Source organism: Anopheles marshallii (genome assembly GCF_943734725.1).
Source record: "Anopheles marshallii chromosome X unlocalized genomic scaffold, idAnoMarsDA_429_01 X_unloc_69, whole genome shotgun sequence".
Lineage (NCBI taxonomy): Eukaryota > Metazoa > Arthropoda > Insecta > Diptera > Culicidae > Anopheles > Anopheles marshallii.
This window is the reverse complement of record NW_026525919.1, coordinates 50,001-58,975: the sequence shown is the minus strand read 5'-3', so window position 1 is coordinate 58,975 and position 8,975 is coordinate 50,001.

Genomic DNA, 8,975 nt, shown 5'->3' with positions numbered 1-8,975 from the left:
TATGGAGCACCCTACTGCAGAGCACACCGACAGGGCCGGGAAGGAAGGCCCGGTCCAAGAAAAAATTTTTGCGGGACCACTCAAAACATCATAGTTAGACCTAGCAAATGATGAAAAGTGAAACCCGCGATCGATTGGAGAAACCTTATTTTACACTGAAAAATTCCACATAAGGAAAATATGTATGGAGCACCCTACTGCAGAGCACACCGACAGGGCCGGGAAGGAAGGCCCGGTCCAAGAAAAAATTTTTGCGGGACCACTCAAAACATCATAGTTAGACCTAGCAAATGATGAAAAGTGAAACCCGCGATCGATTGGAGAAACCTTATTTTACACTGAAAAATTCCACATAAGGAAAATATGTATGGAGCACCCTACTGCAGAGCACACCGACAGGGCCGGGAAGGAAGGCCCGGTCCAAGAAAAAATTTTTGCGGGACCACTCAAAACATCATAGTTAGACCTAGCAAATGATGAAAAGTGAAACCCGCGATCGATTGGAGAAACCTTATTTTACACTGAAAAATTCCACATAAGGAAAATTTGTATGGAGCACCCTACTGCAGAGCACACCGACAGGGCCGGGAAGGAAGGCCCGGTCCAAGAAAAAATTTTTGCGGGACCACTCAAAACATCATAGTTAGACCTAGCAAATGATGAAAAGTGAAACCCGCGATCGATTGGAGAAACCTTATTTTACACTGAAAAATTCCACATAAGGAAAATTTGTATGGAGCACCCTACTGCAGAACACACCGACAGGGCCGGGAAGGAAGGCCCGGTCCAAGAAAAAATTTTTGCGGGACCACTCAAAACATCATAGTTAGACCTAGCAAATGATGAAAAGTGAAACCCGCGATCGATTGGAGAAACCTTATTTTACACTGAAAAATTCCACATAAGGAAAATTTGTATGGAGCACCCTACTGCAGAACACACCGACAGGGCCGGGAAGGAAGGCCCGGTCCAAGAAAAAATTTTTGCGGGACCACTCAAAACATCATAGTTAGACCTAGCAAATGATGAAAAGTGAAACCCGCGATCGATTGGAGAAACCTTATTTTACACTGAAAAATTCCACATAAGCAAAATTTGTATGGAGCACCCTACTGCAGAGCACACCGACAGGGCCGGGAAGGAAGGCCCGGTCCAAGAAAAAATTTTTGCGGGACCACTCAAAACATCATAGTTAGACCTAGCAAATGATGAAAAGTGAAACCCGCGATCGATTGGAGAAACCTTATTTTACACTGAAAAATTCCACATAAGGAAAATTTGTATGGAGCACCCTACTGCAGAACACACCGACAGGGCCGGGAAGGAAGGCCCGGTCCAAGAAAAAATTTTTGCGGGACCACTCAAAACATCATAGTTAGACCTAGCAAATGATGAAAAGTGAAACCCGCGATCGATTGGAGAAACCTTATTTTACACTGAAAAATTCCACATAAGGAAAATTTGTATGGAGCACCCTACTGCAGAACACACCGACAGGGCCGGGAAGGAAGGCCCGGTCCAAGAAAAAATTTTTGCGGGACCACTCAAAACATCATAGTTAGACCTAGCAAATGATGAAAAGTGAAACCCGCGATCGATTGGAGAAACCTTATTTTACACTGAAAAATTCCACATAAGCAAAATTTGTATGGAGCACCCTACTGCAGAGCACACCGACAGGGCCGGGAAGGAAGGCCCGGTCCAAGAAAAAATTTTTGCGGGACCACTCAAAACATCATAGTTAGACCTAGCAAATGATGAAAAGTGAAACCCGCGATCGATTGGAGAAACCTTATTTTACACTGAAAAATTCCACATAAGGAAAATATGTATGGAGCACCCTACTGCAGAGCACACCGACAGGGCCGGGAAGGAAGGCCCGGTCCAAGAAAAAATTTTTGCGGGACCACTCAAAACATCATAGTTAGACCTAGCAAATGATGAAAAGTGAAACCCGCGATCGATTGGAGAAACCTTATTTTACACTGAAAAATTCCACATAAGGAAAATTTGTATGGAGCACCCTACTGCAGAGCACACCGACAGGGCCGGGAAGGAAGGCCCGGTCCAAGAAAAAATTTTTGCGGGACCACTCAAAACATCATAGTTAGACCTAGCAAATGATGAAAAGTGAAACCCGCGATCGATTGGAGAAACCTTATTTTACACTGAAAAATTCCACATAAGGAAAATTTGTATGGAGCACCCTACTGCAGAACACACCGACAGGGCCGGGAAGGAAGGCCCGGTCCAAGAAAAAATTTTTGCGGGACCACTCAAAACATCATAGTTAGACCTAGCAAATGATGAAAAGTGAAACCCGCGATCGATTGGAGAAACCTTATTTTACACTGAAAAATTCCACATAAGGAAAATTTGTATGGAGCACCCTACTGCAGAACACACCGACAGGGCCGGGAAGGAAGGCCCGGTCCAAGAAAAAATTTTTGCGGGACCACTCAAAACATCATAGTTAGACCTAGCAAATGATGAAAAGTGAAACCCGCGATCGATTGGAGAAACCTTATTTTACACTGAAAAATTCCACATAAGCAAAATTTGTATGGAGCACCCTACTGCAGAGCACACCGACAGGGCCGGGAAGGAAGGCCCGGTCCAAGAAAAAATTTTTGCGGGACCACTCAAAACATCATAGTTAGACCTAGCAAATGATGAAAAGTGAAACCCGCGATCGATTGGAGAAACCTTATTTTACACTGAAAAATTCCACATAAGGAAAATTTGTATGGAGCACCCTACTGCAGAACACACCGACAGGGCCGGGAAGGAAGGCCCGGTCCAAGAAAAAATTTTTGCGGGACCACTCAAAACATCATAGTTAGACCTAGCAAATGATGAAAAGTGAAACCCGCGATCGATTGGAGAAACCTTATTTTACACTGAAAAATTCCACATAAGGAAAATATGTATGGAGCACCCTACTGCAGAGCACACCGACAGGGCCGGGAAGGAAGGCCCGGTCCAAGAAAAAATTTTTGCGGGACCACTCAAAACATCATAGTTAGAACTAGCAAATGATGAAAAGTGAAACCCGCGATCGATTGGAGAAACCTTATTTTACACTGAAAAATTCCACATAAGCAAAATTTGTATGGAGCACCCTACTGCAGAGCACACCGACAGGGCCGGGAAGGAAGGCCCGGTCCAAGAAAAAATTTTTGCGGGACCACTCAAAACATCATAGTTAGACCTAGCAAATGATGAAAAGTGAAACCCGCGATCGATTGGAGAAACCTTATTTTACACTGAAAAATTCCACATAAGCAAAATTTGTATGGAGCACCCTACTGCAGAGCACACCGACAGGGCCGGGAAGGAAGGCCCGGTCCAAGAAAAAATTTTTGCGGGACCACTCAAAACATCATCGTTAGACCTAGCAAATGATGAAAAGTGAAACCCGCGATCGATTGGAGAAACCTTATTTTACACTGAAAAATTCCACATAAGCAAAATTTGTATGGAGCACCCTACTGCAGAGCACACCGACAGGGCCGGGAAGGAAGGCCCGGTCCAAGAAAAAATTTTTGCGGGACCACTCAAAACATCATAGTTAGACCTAGCAAATGATGAAAAGTGAAACCCGCGATCGATTGGAGAAACCTTATTTTACACTGAAAAATTCCACATAAGGAAAATATGTATGGAGCACCCTACTGCAGAGCACACCGACAGGGCCGGGAAGGAAGGCCCGGTCCAAGAAAAAATTTTTGCGGGACCACTCAAAACATCATAGTTAGACCTAGCAAATGATGAAAAGTGAAACCCGCGATCGATTGGAGAAACCTTATTTTACACTGAAAAATTCCACATAAGGAAAATTTGTATGGAGCACCCTACTGCAGAGCACACCGACAGGGCCGGGAAGGAAGGCCCGGTCCAAGAAAAAATTTTTGCGGGACCACTCAAAACATCATAGTTAGACCTAGCAAATGATGAAAAGTGAAACCCGCGATCGATTGGAGAAACCTTATTTTACACTGAAAAATTCCACATAAGGAAAATTTGTATGGAGCACCCTACTGCAGAACACACCGACAGGGCCGGGAAGGAAGGCCCGGTCCAAGAAAAAATTTTTGCGGGACCACTCAAAACATCATAGTTAGACCTAGCAAATGATGAAAAGTGAAACCCGCGATCGATTGGAGAAACCTTATTTTACACTGAAAAATTCCACATAAGGAAAATTTGTATGGAGCACCCTACTGCAGAGCACACCGACAGGGCCGGGAAGGAAGGCCCGGTCCAAGAAAAAATTTTTGCGGGACCACTCAAAACATCATAGTTAGACCTAGCAAATGATGAAAAGTGAAACCCGCGATCGATTGGAGAAACCTTATTTTACACTGAAAAATTCCACATAAGCAAAATTTGTATGGAGCACCCTACTGCAGAGCACACCGACCGGGCCGGGAAGGAAGGCCCGGTCCAAGAAAAAATTTTTGCGGGACCACTCAAAACATCATAGTTAGACCTAGCAAATGATGAAAAGTGAAACCCGCGATCGATTGGAGAAACCTTATTTTACACTGAAAAATTCCACATAAGGAAAATTTGTATGGAGCACCCTACTGCAGAACACACCGACAGGGCCGGGAAGGAAGGCCCGGTCCAAGAAAAAATTTTTGCGGGACCACTCAAAACATCATAGTTAGACCTAGCAAATGATGAAAAGTGAAACCCGCGATCGATTGGAGAAACCTTATTTTACACTGAAAAATTCCACATAAGGAAAATATGTATGGAGCACCCTACTGCAGAGCACACCGACAGGGCCGGGAAGGAAGGCCCGGTCCAAGAAAAAATTTTTGCGGGACCACTCAAAACATCATAGTTAGACCTAGCAAATGATGAAAAGTGAAACCCGCGATCGATTGGAGAAACCTTATTTTACACTGAAAAATTCCACATAAGGAAAATTTGTATGGAGCACCCTACTGCAGAGCACACCGACAGGGCCGGGAAGGAAGGCCCGGTCCAAGAAAAAATTTTTGCGGGACCACTCAAAACATCATAGTTAGACCTAGCAAATGATGAAAAGTGAAACCCGCGATCGATTGGAGAAACCTTATTTTACACTGAAAAATTCCACATAAGGAAAATATGTATGGAGCACCCTACTGCAGAGCACACCGACAGGGCCGGGAAGGAAGGCCCGGTCCAAGAAAAAATTTTTGCGGGACCACTCAAAACATCATAGTTAGACCTAGCAAATGATGAAAAGTGAAACCCGCGATCGATTGGAGAAACCTTATTTTACACTGAAAAATTCCACATAAGGAAAATTTGTATGGAGCACCCTACTGCAGAGCACACCGACAGGGCCGGGAAGGAAGGCCCGGTCCAAGAAAAAATTTTTGCGGGACCACTCAAAACATCATAGTTAGACCTAGCAAATGATGAAAAGTGAAACCCGCGATCGATTGGAGAAACCTTATTTTACACTGAAAAATTCCACATAAGGAAAATTTGTATGGAGCACCCTACTGCAGAACACACCGACAGGGCCGGGAAGGAAGGCCCGGTCCAAGAAAAAATTTTTGCGGGACCACTCAAAACATCATAGTTAGACCTAGCAAATGATGAAAAGTGAAACCCGCGATCGATTGGAGAAACCTTATTTTACACTGAAAAATTCCACATAAGGAAAATTTGTATGGAGCACCCTACTGCAGAACACACCGACAGGGCCGGGAAGGAAGGCCCGGTCCAAGAAAAAATTTTTGCGGGACCACTCAAAACATCATAGTTAGACCTAGCAAATGATGAAAAGTGAAACCCGCGATCGATTGGAGAAACCTTATTTTACACTGAAAATTCCACATAAGGAAAATTTGTATGGAGCACCCTGCTGTGGTCACCATCGGTCGAGTTGGTCGAGACGGGCAAAAAATTTTTTTTTCCATATCGTCTCAAAACATGATTTATGGACCTTGTAAATGTTGAAAAGTGAAACGAAATCACTTTTGGAGCGATGAAAATTTTGTATGGGAGGTCCCTACCCGGAACAAATTTTACTAGTAAAGTCATCATTCCGCGACGAGAAATTTGAAAATGGTCAAATATGGTTAAGATGTCATGTTCATTCCCTACTATGGGGGACCAGGTCGTCACGAAAAATTTTTTTTCTCGACCTGGTCAAATGTGGTTCTGCGACGGAGGTTAAACTAATATTGCATAATTTGGCCCAAAAACCCCCCTCTGTCAGAGAACGAAGCCCTTCAAGCTCGATAGCAGACCACATAAGTTGAACTTTGAGGTATCTGAAAGTTGAATATAGAGCGAGGTTCTAAGCGAAGGGATAGCTTAACGTTGAGCATTGAACGCAAAAAAGCTTAGAGATAAGCTTATTATATAAGGATTGTGGTGCAGAACACAGCTTAACGTTGAGCTTTGAACGCAAATGGCTAGAACTAAGCTAAGAGATACCTATAGTGGTGCATGGAACAGCTCACAAGTTGAGCTTCGAGAAGTCCAAAGGCAAAATGTAGAGCGAGGTTCTAAGCGAAGGGATAGCTTAACGTTGAGCATTGAACGCAAAAAAGCTTAGAGATAAGCTTATTATATAAGGATTGTGGTGCAGAACACAGCTTAACGTTGAGCTTTGAACGCAAATGGCTAGAACTAAGCTAAGAGATACCTATAGTGGTGCATGGAACAGCTCACAAGTTGAGCTTCGAGAAGTCCAAAGGCAAAATGTAGAGCGAGGTTCTAAGCGAAGGGATAGCTTAACGTTGAGCATTGAACGCAAAAAAGCTTAGAGATAAGCTTATTATATAACGATTGTGGTGCAGGACACAGCTTAACGTTGAGCTTTGAACGCACATGGCTAGAACTAAGCTAAGAGATACGGGTAGTGGTGCATGGAACTGCTCACAAGTTGAGCTTCGAGAAGTCCAAAGGCAAAATATAGAGAGAGGTCCTAGCAGCCTAAAAAACTTCTAGGGCCGACAGCTCACAAGTTGAGTTTCGAACGCAATTAGGTTACCTTGGTAGCCTGAATTTGAAAGCATTAAGGCAATGATATGGTAGAATGCCCGATCTTAAACCTATTGACAGAGAATGTGTACGAGTAAGCATAGATGTGGAGGAGCACATACCCTAAACAGTCCCGAAAGATGGTTAGCTAAGTGATGCATCACAAATGGACTTGGCGCACCAAGTTCACACTGAAACACACACGATCGCGTATATTAAAACCTGTTGTGTGGTGCATCACTAATAAAGTTTGGTGCGTCAAACGAACATGAGAGTTGAGCATATTGGGTATGTGTGATAACACACTTTGCACGACAATCGAGAAACCGCATAAGCTCAGTATAACACAGCAGGGGAAGATTGATGAAAACCAGAGCTAATACATGCAACAGGCCGGGAATGCTGCTTCTGAAGGTGGTAGGACCGGTGCACTTATTAGTTAAACCAATCGGCCGATTGAGTTGAAGTCTGGTACCGATCTTTCACTTGACTGTGCCCCATCAACTATTGATGGTAGTGTAGAGGACTACCATGGTTGTGACGGGAAGCGGGAATCAGGGTTCGATTCCGGAGCTAGTAGAGAGTGCCTGATAAAGGCCATGGTACACATCCAAATCAGGAAAGCAGCAGGAAACACTACCATACATTGCCAGGTCCATAGGAGGATTGCAAGCCCGTAAATTGCCCGATCATAGCCAACGATGCTGAGAACGGAATTTATTCCTTCGATCGTCGTTGGTTCACATGTTTACTGATGGTTGTACGAACACCATACCCGGTGGTAAGTACAGTGGAGCTCGCCTTCACAACATAATGTTCACCAGTTGGACGCATAGATTGGAATAGCTCACATAGTGTTGGATTGCTGGAAACACACATTCCAGACTGCTCCGGTAGTCATGGAAAGGAGAGGATTGCAAGCCCGTAAATTGCCCGATCATAGCCAACGATGCTGAGAACGGAATTTATTCCTTCGATCGTCGTTGGTTCACATGTTTACTGATGGTTGTACGAACACCATACCCGGTGGTAAGTACAGTGGAGCTCGCCTTCACAACATAATGTTCACCAGTTGGACGCATAGATTGGAATAGCTCACATAGTGTTGGATTGCTGGAAACACACATTCCAGACTGCTCCGGTAGTCATGGAAAGGAGAGGATTGCAAGCCCGTAAATTGCCCGATCATAGCCAACGATGCTGAGAACGGAATTTATTCCTTCGATCGTCGTTGGTTCACATGTTTACTGATGGTTGTACGAACACCATACCCGGTGGTAAGTACAGTGGAGCTCGCCTTCACAACATAATGTTCACCAGTTGGACGCATAGATTGGAATAGCTCACATAGTGTTGGATTGCTGGAAACACACATTCCAGACTGCTCCGGTAGTCATGGAAAGGAGAGGATTGCAAGCCCGTAAATTGCCCGATTATAGCCAACGATGCTGAGAACGGAATTTATTCCTTCGATCGTCGTTGGTTCACATGTTTACTGATGGTTGTACGAACACCATACCCGGTGGTAAGTACAGTGGAGCTCGACTTCACAACATAATGTTCACCAGTTGGACGCATAGATTGGAATAGCTCACAAGTGTTGGAAAGTTGAACGCACGTTGAAGACCGCTACTGTGGTCTTGGAAAGTAGAGGATTGCAAGCCCGTAAATTGTCCGATCATAGCCAACGATGCTGAGATCGGAATTCATTCCTTCGATCGTCGTTGGTTCGCATGTTTACTGATGGTTGTACGAACACCATACCCGGTGGTAAGTACAGTGGAGCTCGCCTTCACAACATAATGTTCACCAGTTGAACGTACAAGTTGGAATAGCTCACATAGTGTTGGATTGCTGGAAACACACAAAATGATACGAGTAAGGTTGCGTGAGTAAGGCACGTACACCTAAAGCGAATTATTAGAAGTGGTGATACGAAGTGTCTCGGTGGAGTGTGCTTGCACACAACAAGTTGGCCA